The sequence below is a fragment of the Quercus robur genome, chromosome 10 (assembly GCF_932294415.1).
Source record: "Quercus robur chromosome 10, dhQueRobu3.1, whole genome shotgun sequence".
NCBI lineage: Eukaryota > Viridiplantae > Streptophyta > Magnoliopsida > Fagales > Fagaceae > Quercus > Quercus robur.
Window position 1 is genome coordinate 773342 of NC_065543.1, and position 14678 is coordinate 788019.

At 35.4% G+C, this 14678-nt stretch overlaps 1 long non-coding RNA gene across 1 annotated transcript; it reads left to right on the forward strand.

Moving 5' to 3' along the window:
- Nucleotides 1-11026: 11026 nt before the first annotated feature.
- On the forward strand, nucleotides 11027-14308 carry LOC126702467 (uncharacterized). Its single transcript, XR_007647759.1, has 3 exons — nucleotides 11027-11206; nucleotides 13848-13916; nucleotides 14039-14308. It is a non-coding gene; the product is annotated as an uncharacterized LOC126702467 (long non-coding RNA).
- Nucleotides 14309-14678: the final 370 nt, after the last annotated feature.

Below are 14678 nucleotides of genomic sequence, written 5' to 3' on the forward strand. Positions count from 1 at the left end.
TGACTTACTGAAGAGGTTGTCCATAAAAGAGTTTGAATTATTCTTAGTTCTGGCCTGGTTTATCTGGAACCAACGGAATTCAGTGATACATGGGGGGAAATTGAAAGATCCTCGGCAAGTTCTTAGAAGGGCAGAGGATTTTCTAGCAAAGTATCACCAAGCACAGGAACAGTTGCTCCTGATGCTGAATGTACAGCAGTAGATAACGGGTTGGCAGCCACCTCAATCAACACAGTACAAGCTGAATTTCGATGCGGCAATTTACACAGACATGGGGCGGTCAGGAGTGGGAGCAATTATTCGAAATGAAAGCAGAGAAGTCATGGCTGCCTTGTCTGCTATGGGACCGGTTGTTCAAGATAGTGAGGAAGCTGAGATAGTTGCTTGCCGAAAAGCTTTTGGATTCGCCATAGATGCAGGTTTCACGGATTTGGTAATTGAAGGGGACAATGTGAACGTTATGAGAGCCATAGCATCGAATTGTATGGACACCTCCAGACTAGGTACGGTAATTGAAGACATCCATTGCCTGGTGAGGGGCCTGAGGTGGTTTTCAGTTAGCTGTGTAAAGCGTAGTGCAAATACTGCCGCCCATTGTTGTTAGAAACTGAAGAGAATATGGATGGACACCCAAAGTGGGCATGTCCTTCTGTATACTTCAGATTGTAACATCTAGGAGTTATGGAGTAATGGTTTAGACCATTACTCTACCCCCACTAAGCCCATTATTCAACTCAGTATTAATGGAATGATGTGTATATAAACACCAAGAGTGGTGCCCATTGTATAGAAACGAATTCCACATTTCTCATAGTGTTTTTAGAGTGTTGTGAGGTTCTTAGGTTGTGGGTTATGTTTGCATCACTCTAGTAGTGTGCAACACCGTCGGAGAAACGTTTTTGGCTCGTGGGTTGCAAAAAAAACTGGAATTCAAAACGTGTTTGGATAGCTGGTCTACGTGGAGGCTGGCTCTAGACAACGTAGAACAATCTCAAGGCTCCTGTGTGATCATCTGTTTAGTCCGAGAGAGGTATGCCGAAAAACCAATTATTTATATTCCGCTGCAAGTCTATGTTTCTTACATTGGTATCAGAGCGTTTATAGGTTGTTCTCGATGTCAAAGACATATACGATTAGTTCTTAATGTGGTTTATGCTTCTGTGATATGTTATGAATTTCTATGCACCTCACATGGCCTTCAATGGCAAGTTTTGATTCTGAGTATTTCGTGCGTTGAAATTAATATATGTGGTTTATATTACATGTATTAATGTCTACCTTAAATTTCGTAGCAAATCTCTAAGTGTGCCATGAGATATAGTTTAACAAAACTTAGAACACCGAAATTTTAAGGACAAAACTGCTCTTATATGGTACCTATTTGCAAAATATGATTTCATATTATGAATCTATGTATTATAAGCTTTAAATCGGTATATGGTATGTTATAAATGGACTTGAAATGAAGAAGTTATAAAACTTTAGAGTTTCGGTCTAAAACACGTTTATGCTGAAAGAAGTTGAAAAGAAGAAAGGTTGAAGACAACCTGCACGTGTCTTTCACTTACCTAAAGGGCTTTAGTGATAGCAAATAATAATAAAAAAAGAAGAAGAAGAAGGAGGTGATCCCACAATTACTTACTTCTTAAACACCTATTTGTATTATTATTATTATTTTATTATTATTATGTTTTTTTTTGCTCTGCTAGCAGCACTGTAAAGTAAGCCCATCCGCCACTTTTAGGATCTTGTCTCTTTGTGAGATTTTTTATGCGTATTAAGCCTATTTATAATTGAGTTTCTTTAAGTGAAACGCACTGCTCAATTTAGTATTTATTTCTCGTTAAACATGAAAGGTATATGCTTAAATGATATGGAATTTATTTAATTTTGTAAATTATTTAATTCCATTATTATTGTGAAATATGGTATTAAAAATATATATATATATATATATTTACACAACGTTAAATATAATATTTAACGCAATAAAGAAATAATTATTTCTTAGTGAAATAATGGAATGCCTATATGAATTATTCTCATGAGTTTAAATTGTGATAGCATATTTGGCTTAATAGTTAATTGATAAAATTGGTGAATTTTTTTTAATACATATTTTTTGTAAATATGAAATATAGAATAGTGGGAGTATGGTTGAGTTGCGTTATCTCCCATACATAATTTTGCACGAATAGATTAAAATTAAGCTTAGTAATGGACACTAGTGGCGCAAGAGATGATTAAGAAGCTTAGCGAATTTTCGATCTTGTGACATGTGTTGATTATCTAAGTTTATTTTAGATCGAACGTCAAAATTTTTGAAATATGTGTGTAATGTCTCATTTGTGAAATTTTGTAGTGAAATGGCTTCCAAAGGTATAGTTGCTGATCTCAATAAAGGAGAGAAACTGGATGGTGAAAATTATAATATTTGGAACCGTAAAATCCAGTATGTGCTGAATGAGCAAGAAGTCCTAGAGACTCTAACTCATTCGTTGAGTAAACCGGATGAGGGAAGCACTGAGCAACACCAACGTGATCTTGCTGCCTATGAAAGTTGGCGTAAGAAGGATTTGTGTGCGAGCTTTACAATGCTAAGCAGCATGCACAATGACTTGATTGGTGAATTTGAGCAATATACAACTGCACAAGACATGTGGAAAGCTCTAAAGCTAAGATATGGAGGGACATCAGCCACTAGACTGCGTGGCTTAACAATGAAATTTGATTCATATAAGATGCGCTCTGAACATACGATGAAGCAGCATCTTAGGTCGATGTCCTCCACGATTCGAGAGCTCAAATCAGCTGGAAACAATCTTACTGACGAACAACAAGTCCAGACAGTGATTCGTTCACTACCAAGTTCATGGGAGACGATGTGTCAAAACTTGACACATAATGAGAACATCAAAACATTTGATGATGTGGCTCGTCACTTGGAACTTGAAGCTGAGCGCCTTGAAGCAGCCAAGCCGTTCAGTTCTGTGCACATGGCTGAGACTAGCTCGAGTAAGGCATCTAGGCCTAAACGCAAGCAACCTGATTACGCTCCTGGACAAGAGAGACCTAATGGGCCACCGCCTAAGAAGGCTAAGTTTGTCAAGCGCAATACTAGAGGAAAGCGCGCAAAGAAGGACAAGTCTAAGTTGACTTGTTATAATTGCGAAAAGAAAGGATATTTTGCTCGTGAATGCGCTAAGCCAAAAAAGGTAACACCTAATCTTACATCTCATCATGTTTTTGTAACTAGTCATGTCCTTGTTGCTAATTCTGCTCCTATGTGGACTGTAGACTCAGCGGCAACAGAACATGTAGCAAGAGATAGAGTGGGATTTGTGGAGTACCGTCGGATTCTTGTTGGCAGTAGAGACATCAAGGTGGGAAACGGAGCTAGCGTGGAGGTACTTGGAATTGGTACCTACAAGCTAGAATTGCGAGGTGGTCGCACTCTGTTGCTCCATGATGTGTTGTATGCTCCAGAGATCCGGAGGAACTTACTTTCCGTAGTTACTTTGTTAAGACTTGGTTTCTGGTTTATTTTTTAGAATAATTCTGTTTTATTGCATTTGGGAACAGTTTATTATGGCCGTGGTTTTATTTTAAATGGTTTTTTAATTTTGGACATTGAATATTATAATAATGATAGTTCAGTTTTTTTGACTTCATCTGAAAATGCTTCTAATAATTCAAGTATATGGCATGCTAGGCTTGGTCATATAAGGCAAGAGAGGATGACTAGGTTAGCTAGAGAAGGCCTTATGGGCAATCTCGCTAAGGTCACTTTGTCCATATGTGAACATTGTCTTGTGGGAAAGTCAAAAAGAAAACCATTTGGAAAAGCCACAAGGGCATCTTTTCCATTGCAACTAATCCACTCTGATATATGTGGTCCAATGAATGTAAGGGCAAGACATGGTGGTTTCTACTTCATCACATTTATAGATGACTATACACGTTACGGTCATGTCTATTTGATTTCTCATAAGTCTGAGGCTTTAGATCGCTTTAGACGATACATGAGATTGGTTGAGAATCAATTAGACAAGAGCATTAAGGCTCTTAGAACTGATTGTGGGCGTGAGTATCTATCTGAGCAATTTAAGGAGCTCTGTGATGAAAAGGGAATTGCAAGGCAGTTAACCATGCCTTATACACCGTAACAAAATGGTGTGGCGGAAAGGAGAAATCGAACACTATAAGAGATGGTTAGGTCAATGATGGCGCAAGCAAACTTACCGATTTCGTATTGGGGGGATGCACTTTTGACTGCAACCTATATACTTAACCGAGTGCCCTCTAAATCAGTATCTTCCACACCTTATGAACTATGGACCGGCAAGAAACCTAATTTGAATAATTTGCGGCCATGGGGTTCAACAGGTTATGTTCACAATACTTCTCATAAATATGGGAAGTTAGGGCCTAGAGGAAAGAAGTGTATCTTTATAACATATTCTGAGCATTCCAAAGGCTATGTGTTGATAGGTGAACAACTTGATGGAAGTGTAACTGAATTGGAGTCACGTGATGTTGATTTCATTGAAAGTGAATTCCCTAACATAGGTGAGGTTGAAAAGAACTTGACTCTTTATGAAATGATGGATCAAGAGGTAGGCGCCCCAAGTAGACTAGTAGAGGACAATGAAGAAATTCCTGAAACTCCTAGAGATAGTGGGAGCAACTCACAACCTAGTGGGAGCACACCACTAGAAGTTGATCCACAACAACCTCAGACACGTAGAAGCAACCGTGGAAATATTCCTCGTCGTCGTTTTGAGATTGAGGGGGAAGCTTTCATGATTGCTTCACAAGATGATGATGAGCCAAAAACTGTGCAAGAGGCTCTCTCATCTTCTGTTAGTGATAAGTGGATGAAAGCAATGAATGATGAAATAGAGTCTATGAGGACTAATCAGGTCTGGGATCTGGTAGACCTACCGTCAGGGCGTAAAGCAATTGGGAACAAATGGGTTCTTAAAATCAAACGCAAGGCGGATGGGTCAATAGAAAGGTATAAAGCTCAATTAGTGGCAAAAGGATACACTCAAAAGGAGGGTGTTGACTACGAGGAAACTTTTTCTCCGGTTGTGAGGTTTGCCTCTGTTCGACTCATTCTGGCCATTGTTGCAAACTTGAATTTGGAATTATATCAAATGGACGTTAAGACAGCCTTTCTCAATGGAGAACTAGATGAAGAAATCTATATGGATCAACCTATTGGCTTTGTGACCAAAGGTCAAGAGCAAAAAGTGTGCAAACTTAAACGATTCATATATGGTTTGAAGCAGTCATCTAGACAGTGGTATCTGAGATTTCATCGAGCCGTTCTAACGAATGGGTTTACAATGATCAAAGAAGATCATTTTGTCTACGTAAAACGATCCAAGGGAAGTTTCATTATTTTGTCATTGTATGTCGATGACATATTGCTGGCCGGTAATGACATGGAGATGATTATCGCCACAAAAGGGTGGTTGTCCTCTAACTTCGAGATGAAGGACATGGGTGAGGCAGATTATATTCTAGGGGTTAAAATCCTTAGGGATCGCTCAAAGAAACTTTTAGGTTTATCACAACAAACCTACATTAAGAAAGTTCTTGAGCGTTTCCAAATGCATAATTGCAAACCCATAGATACTCCAGTTGCCAAAAATGAGAGCTTAAGCCTGGACATGTGCCCTAAGACTAAAGATGAAAAAGAAAAGATGGCTCGTGTTCCTTATGCTAATGCAGTTGGAAGCTTGATGTATGCAATGATGTGTACTCGGCCTGATATATGTTATGCTGTTGGATTAGTCAGCAGATTTCAGTCTAATCCAGGACTTGCTCATTGGAAAGCTGTCAAGAGGATATTAAGGTATCTAAAAGGGACAACAGACTACATCATTTGTTATCAGGGCTCAGATTTGCGTATGATTGGTTATAGTGATGCTGATTAGGGTAGTGACCTAGATGAATGCAAATCCACATCTGGATATGCTTTCTTGCTGAATAATGGCGCCATCACTTGGAGTAGCAAGAAACAACCCTATATAGCATTATCAACTATGGAAGCAGAGTATGTAGCATGTTCAGCAGCTGTTCAGGAAGCAGTTTGGTTGAGGAGGTTCTTTCAGAATCTTGAGGTTGTTAAGGATGCCTCGGATCCCGTTACAGTACATTGTGATAGCATGACAGCACTTGCCTATGCTAAAGATTCTAAGTATCATGGTAGAACCAAACACATTGACATACGATATCACTACATCAGAGATATGGTTGCTCACAATGAAGTGGTTCTAAAACACATTTCTACAAGCCTCATGATTGTTGATCCTCTTACAAAGCCTATAGGAAGGTATGTCTTCCAGGCTCATGTTAGGAGTTTAGGGCTACGTAGAATATGATGATATGTTGTTTTTAGTTACCATTTATTGTACTCTTTTGGGATATTTTGTTTTAAATACATATGATGTTATTTAGTTAATAATATGTATATTTGCACACACATATACCATATGATGAGTTCTGTGGTATGAAAGGTATGTCGGCAGGTTTAGGTCGGCTCACTCACACGAGCGATCGCCTCTGGCACTTGAGTAGTGAGTAAAGATGAGACATTGTGTCATTCAATGCTTATGTAGCATATATAGATGGTTGACACAAACAGCTGTAGCCTTAGTTGGGACTAAGATGAGGTCTATAATATATTTATCTTGATTAGATCGTACATGGATAGCCCATGATCCATGTAACCTGTGGTTAGCCAGATGCGAGAACTTATTTGATGCCTAATGTGGCAAGCGAATAAAGGACTCGAGTTAGGCGCTTGAGTAGCGACTAGACTAAGATTTGTACGGTGTATTGAGTTAAGACATACACTCTTACTTAAGAGAACTCCACCGTAGCATGTATTTCATACTACATGTGCTTGCTCGACCAAAAGTGGAGGTGAGAGAATAAATCCCTGCTTCTTCACCGTGTGAGTCCTATGAACCTTTCATTAAGATCCTTTTTATGCCCTTGTTACTTTTGACTATGTCATGAAGCTGAGGTTTTGATGTCTGCTACTTTGGCATGTTACCTATGTCCATGTTGGATTCGGTCTAAAGGGACATTGCTGGGAAAGCGATTGGACCAAAGTTAAAGGACATGAGTGCAAAGGGAAGACTATTTTTGTAACACATCCTTATATTTGTACTCACTGTCGACAGGTTATAGCGCTTAAGGTAGCGAAATAATCGTGAGTACATCTAGATAGTTATGTTGGATCAAGCATAAGTCTGAGTATTAAACTCAAGAAGGGTTAGAGATGCTTGATTCGATGTGTTAATATATGTCTAGGGCATAACGAGACACTTTAGGGATGTTGCTATGCTGGTCTTGGTATAAGATTTAGTATAGGGCTCCCAAATTTGTTTTTTCGAGTGTGCTCGATGGTCGCACAACCTATTTGCCAGTATGAACACACTGAGAAACACATTGAGAGATGGATAATAGAGCCATGCCCACAGTGGATGAGTGGGAGATGTTAGAAACTGAAGAGAATATGGATGGACACCCAAAGTGGGCACGTCCTTCTGTATACTTTAGATTGTAACATCTAGGAGTTATGGAGTAATGGTTTAGACCATTACTCTACCTCACTAGGCCCATTATTCCACTCAGTATTAATGGAATGATGTGTATATAAACACCAAGAGTGGTACCCATTGTATAGAAACGAATTCCACATTTCTCATAGTGTTTTTAGAGTGTTGTGAGGTTCTTAGGTTGTGGGTTATGTTTGCATCACTCTAGTAGTGTGCAACACCGTCGGAGAAACGTTTTTGGCTCGTGGGTTGCAAAAAAAACTGGAATTCAAAACGTGTTTGGATAGCTGGTCTACGTGGAGGTTGGCTCTAGACAACGTAGAACAATCTCAAGGCTCCCGTGTGATCGTCGGTTTAGTCCGAGAGAGGTATGCCGAAAAACCAATTATTTATATTCCGCTGCAAGTCTATGTTTCTTACAATTGTTTAGCTCGCTTTGCTAGGAATGTCTCTGATGAATTGGTATGGATTGAGGACTGTCCTCAACCTGCCAGGGAAGTTGTGTACAATGACTCCTTGATGTTATTTGAATGAAAGGCTATTCACTTTTCAAAAAAAAAAAAAAAAAAATTATTAATCCAACAGTTGAACCAATGATATAACGATTAAACCAATGAACCATCATACCACACTCTTTACTATTTAATTTGCCCTAAAGATATAAAAGAGTCAAAATTTGAGTGCATTCAGCTTAGTTGCCTTATAGGGTTAATTAGTTGTGACTTCATTAGTTTTGGTACTTTATAACTATATAAAATATAAATGGATGATTCCCTCTCCCTAAAATTTTTCAAATGTCAATCCTCAAAACTAAAGTGTAAAGAAAGAGAGATATCCCTTGATTTTGAAATGGACAATAATAATTACATTAGTAAGTAAATATTACCTCTCAAATGCATGTAAAGCGTAAACTCCAACAAAATGTTAGGAGTATAAAAGTTAATATTGGATGGTTAAAGTATTATAACTAAGTATTTAGAATTTTAATTAACAATCGGTCATGGATTTTAACTACCTTAAAGTTTGTATTGACAATGCATATTGATAAATTCTATTACATTCTTGAAACTCATGTGACAAAGCTTACGTATAGTAAAATATTGGTAATAAATTTTAATCAAAGATAAATTATTTCAATAACTAATAAGAGTTGTAAAAAAAATTATGAGTGTAGAAATTTGTGGCAAAAATAAGATTAATAGACACAACCACAGGTTCATAACTTTTAAAACTTAACTTTTGTTATGCAGTATGAAATTTTCCTTGACTCAACTTTGACCAATAGCTCAATTCATCAATAGCCTATCATGCCCCACTTATAACTTAACCAATTATTCAGCAAAAAAGAAAAAACTTAACCAATAAAATTGTAAGAGTCCGTACTGCTGTTCTTAGGTTTTTGTTGTTGAAGGTAGGTTAATACGTTAATTTATGATAGCTATTTTTTTTTTCTTGGCCCTTGAAAAAATTACTTTGTGTTTAAACAATATTTTTAAAAAAAAAAACAATGAACTCAACAATTAATTTTCATCCATTTCAATTGAAATTTGTCAATGAAACCATGTTCCACCATTTTCGGGTAAAAAGTAAAAATGCACATTATTATAGCCATAAAGTTTTTAAAATAGAGTAGATTAATAGTATTAGAGTTAAATTAGATATTAATTTTTATTTGATTTTAAATATTTGCTGAGTAATTTAAGAGAGCATTCACAATTAGGTTGCTAAAAAATATAGCTTTTAGTAACTTAAAACACTACTTTATCTATTTTGACACCTCATTTTAACATTTAATATATTAAAATAATATAAATAACACAATAAAATAAAATATCCAACATAATAAACATCAACCTCAACCATCAACACATTAAAATATATATATATATATATATATATTTTTTTTTTTTTTTTTTTAATTTTAGAGATGACACTTTACTGTAACTCAGTTGTCAAAAGTTTTAGGTTTGGCAACTTTGATAAAGATGATTTTTTTTTTTTTTTTGGGTGTGGTTTTGGTGCTAAAACGACAATATAGTAATTTTCACATTTTTTAGTGAATGCTCTAGGATATAACTTTTATCTTTATCCTAGGATACTAGGATTCAATGAGACATGAAAACCTTAGCCAGTTGGGTCTTAACCCTGTTTCTCAAAAAAAAAGCTTACCAAACCTTGGCCTATACTTGCAGAGACAGGGGCGGCCCTAGACATTTTGGGGCCTAAGGCGAGAACTAAAAAAGTATGTGTATGTGCATGTGTGTTTATGTATGTGTATGTGTATGAGTATGTATGTGTATGTGTATGTGTATGTGTATGTGTGTATGTGTATGTGTATGTTTATGTATATGTGCATGTGTGTTTATATTTATGTTCATTTATGTTTATGTATGTGTATGTATGTGTATGTGTGTATGTGTATGTGTATGTTTATGTGTGTGTATGTGTATGTTTATGTGTATGTGCATGTGCATGTGTGTTTATGTTTATGTTCATTTATGTTTATGCATATTTATGTATGTGTGTATATTTATGTATGTTTATATTTATAAACATAAACACACATACACATAAACATACATGAACACAAACACAAACAAACATACACAAAAACAAACAAACATAAACACACATACACATAAGCACGCATAAACAAACATAAACAAAAACAAACAAATATAAACACACACGCACACATAAACATAAACATACATAGACATAAACACACATACAGACTGAGAAAAATTAAACCCTCATATAGATGGGAAAAAATTGTGAACTAACACCAATCCTCAAACAATTTCATTAGTTATTTTGGTGTGCTAAATCGAGTCTTTATGTGTGTTTATGTTTATATTTAAGTTTATGTGTGTGTATATTTTCGTTTATGTGAGTTTATACGTGTTTATGTGGATGTATGTTTATATTTATGTATATGTATATTTAAGTGTATATGTATATATGTTTATGTGTATTTGTATATGTATGTGTATGTTTTTATTATATGTGTGTATGTGTGCTTATGTATGTGTATGTGTATGTGTGCTTATGTATTTGTAAGTGTATGTGTTTATGCGTGCTTATATTTATGTATGTTTATGTATATGTATAAGTGTTTATGCGTGCTTATGTATGTGTATTTGTATTTGTATGTGTGCTTATATATGTGTATGTGTATGTGTATGTGTATGTGTAGGTCTTTTTGTGTTTTTCAGATTCAAGTGCGATACCCTGATGTAATTGTAATTAATGGCTGAGATTAAAAGTTGAAAAAACAATTTTCAATCTCAACCATTAAATAAAATATATTAAAGGAGAGTTAAAAAGTTTTTTTAAAAAAAGAGTAAAAAATGTAAAAAAAATTACCTATGACAGTGCACCTGATCTCAGTTCGTCTTTCTTCTCTCACCATTTTTATTTTCTTCTTTTTTACGTGGTGCTCTGTTTTTCTTCCTTTTATTTCCTTTTATACATCGCCTAGGTTGATAGGAGAGGAGCAAGCGAAAGCCACGTCAAGAAAGGAAATCGAAGATTGTACTACCGAGCCAAAGACTATGAAAATCTCTTCCTCTCAACTCAGATGATCATCTTAGGTGAAATTGTGGCTCATGAGGCTTCACCCGATTATGGTGTGTGATTTTTGGTTATTTATTTATTTATTTGAGATTATGAAGCAAATAGTTTTTATATTTTGCTTACCTTTTCTATTGGCGTAAATGCACTTTTAGTCCCTACATTTTGACGTTTTTCCATTTTAGTCCCTACATTTTAATTTTTCCACTTTTAGTCCCTGATTCAAATTAACGCGTTCTACTTTGGTCCTTTTCGTTAAGCCACCAACGGAAATTGCTTAGGTGGCAAACTGATACTAACGTGGTCAATTAAAAAATAATAAAAAAATTTAATTAGCATTTAGAAAATGCCATGTCAGCTTTTTAATATAACAAAATTTATTAATGAATTTTAACAAAATTAAAAAACAAAAAACAAAATTAAAAACAATAAAATACATCAATTCAGATCTAATTCATTTTAAACAAGAACACAATCACAAATTTAAACATCAACACAAGAACATGAAGAACAAACCTAGAACAAAACACAAACATTAACGCAATATCACAAACACAAAGAACACAATTAAAAAAAAAAAAAAAAAAAAAGCATTAACTCCTGAGACCCATAAAACAAGATCACCACCTAAAACTCACCATCAACACCATCACAATCCAAAATCAAAACCAAAGAACCACAACGCCATCCACAACCCACAATCCAAAATCAACCAAAGAACCACACCATAAACCCACGAAATCAACCCACAACCCAGAAACTCAGATCGGTGAGGAGCGAGACCAGTGGTGAGTTGGCGGCATGTAAGGTCGACGGCGGTGAGATCGGCAACTTGTAAGGCAGCAGTGGTGAATGTATTCAACCTCTGATTCAATTCCAAAACTCAACCCAAAATTAAAGTTGAGCAGCACCCAAAACTCCTCGAACAAAATCATCCACCACCACCGTGAACAAAACCCCAGCAACCGAAACTCAAACAAACCCCCAATAACAACCACTGAAACTTAAAGAAACCAACCCAGCAACCACCGAAACTTAAAGCAGCTGGCCGATTTAAACCCAAAACCACCGATTCAAACCCACCCAGCAATCACAAGCAAAACCCAGCCAATCCATTATCGCCACTAACTCGCCTCCACCACTGCCTATTACCCACCACCACCACCACCACCAAACAGCCACAAACACAGCAAATCCAGATTAACAAACATGTCCCACATACAAATCGACGGACAATCTTGGTCTTCGTTGCTCTTCGGGCTTTGGTTTCAGAAAGAGAGAGAGAGAGGGGGGGGCGAAGGATGATAGAGGAGATAGAGGTGTGATTTACTGATCGATTGATTGAATCTAGTGACTAGTGGGTTCGGCTCTAACGTAGTTTGCACAACTTTGAAGCCCAGGTATCGATGTATTGATGAGAAAGTTGTCACTGGGTGGTTTTGTTCAGATCTGTTGGTGGTGTGGGTGGTCAGTGGAGTGGTGGTGGGTTGGGTTTTGCCAATTTGTTGGTGGTTGCTTGGGTTTGTTGGGATGTGAGATTTGGAGGCTCAGATTTCATTTTTACTGGGTTTGAATTTAATTTTTTTGGTTTTAAATTTGCTGGGTTTGTGTTCTTGTTCAAATATATAATGTGTTCATGTTTAATTTATCAATTTTATCTGGGTTTGTTTTTTTCATGTGGATTTTATTATTTTTCCGGGTTTATGGGTTTGATTTGTTGGAGGATTCGGTGGAGGAAAGGGATTTTGATTATTTTAATTTTCTGGGCAACCTCGAAGAACATGAAGAACATGTTACTTTGTTCTTCCGAAAATAATGAAAAGAAAAAAAAAGAAAAAATTTTAATTACTCTTTTTAATTGGTTTATGTTTGTTATTGTGTTCTTTGTGTTTGTGTTTATGATCTTGTGTTAATGTTTAAATTTGTGTTTGTGTTTTTTGTGTTTGGTTCTAGGTTTGTGTTGTTGTTTAAATTTGTGATTGTGTTCTTGTGTGTTCTTGTTCAAAATGAATTAGATATGAATTGATGGGTTTTATTATTATTAATTTTGTTTTTTGTTTTTTAATTTTGTTAAAATTCATTAATAAATTTTGTTATATTAAAAAGCTGACATGGCATTTTCTAATATAACGCGTTAACGGCAGATGTGTGTGTTTTTTATTTTTTATTTTTATCAATTATAATGGCAGATATATTCACAAACAAACGTGTGTTTGTTTTATTTATTTATTTATCTATAATACTATTTAAGGGGCTACACCTGTTTGGACTGGATTTTTTTTTGTTCCAAAATACCCCTACAGCCTATGTTTAAGTAGAGACAAAAGTAAATGATAGTCAGGTTATGTTAAAATCAATTACCTTTATTAAAAAAAAGAGAGTCTATTATTCAAACTTCTCTATTTCCCATGTTTCACGTTTTCACGTTTTTATTTATTTATTTATTATTACTTTTTTTTTAACTCTCATTACCATCTCCATTTTAATTTCATCATTTAAATTGTTAATGATGTTGATTCAAGAGTCTGTCATTTCCTCCGCCAATTTGCGAAATCTCTTATACTTTCAAGAGTGCTGGCAAGTTTGATCTCATTCCTATTTCCTATGATATTTGCTTTTGTTCCTTCTACTTTTATGAAATAATTTTATGGAGTCTAATTTGATCTAATACGTTTTGCATGCCATTTTGAATGAAAGGATTTTGGTTTCAAATTGGTGGATGAGGATGAATGGGCATTATCACTATTGGGAAACATGTACTAAAAGGTATGTTTGCACGGTTCAATCTATTCAAATTTTCTGTCAAAAATTTTCTTTTACTTTGTTTGGACCAAAAACTCTTGAGAAAGAGAGTAACATCCTTATTCCATTCACATTGTGGTTTGCAGATATGTGTTTCAACTGAAAGCACTATAAAGTGACCTTGATAGATCGACGACTGATGCCAATCTAGGATTTTAGATTTTAGCCAAACGAAAGTGTTAAGATTGCATGAACCCCAAGATTTTATGAAGAAGTTACCAAACTTTTACATTTCCTTTTCTTACTCATGTTTCACATTTGAGCCACTTAATTTTGAATGTGTAATTACATTTGAATCATGGAAAGCAACAATCAAATAATTGAATTATTTTTTGAATGTGTAATTACAATGTACCTATGGTGTTCCCTTCTTTCATTTTTATTTTATTTTATTTTTCAAATGAAGAGGGAAATTATTTATTTGTCAATTCCTAATCTTATATCTATGCTTCTGTTTACCTTTGCATGTTTATTTTGGAAATTTTGACTTCTGCATATGTATGGTGGGTGATTTTTTTTTAATAAAAAAATAAAATAAAAAACAAGATTTTATGCTACCGATGTTCTTTAACAAGTTAACTAGGACCCCTCATTCTTCAGGATTCTCCATATGTTACAGGGTAATTTTTGTTAGGAAGTTGGCCACTTTAACAGAGAAATCTAAAAATGAAGTACATGACAATATTGAACTGTTGCTTTATATTTTTCAATCACAAACCCAGTTTG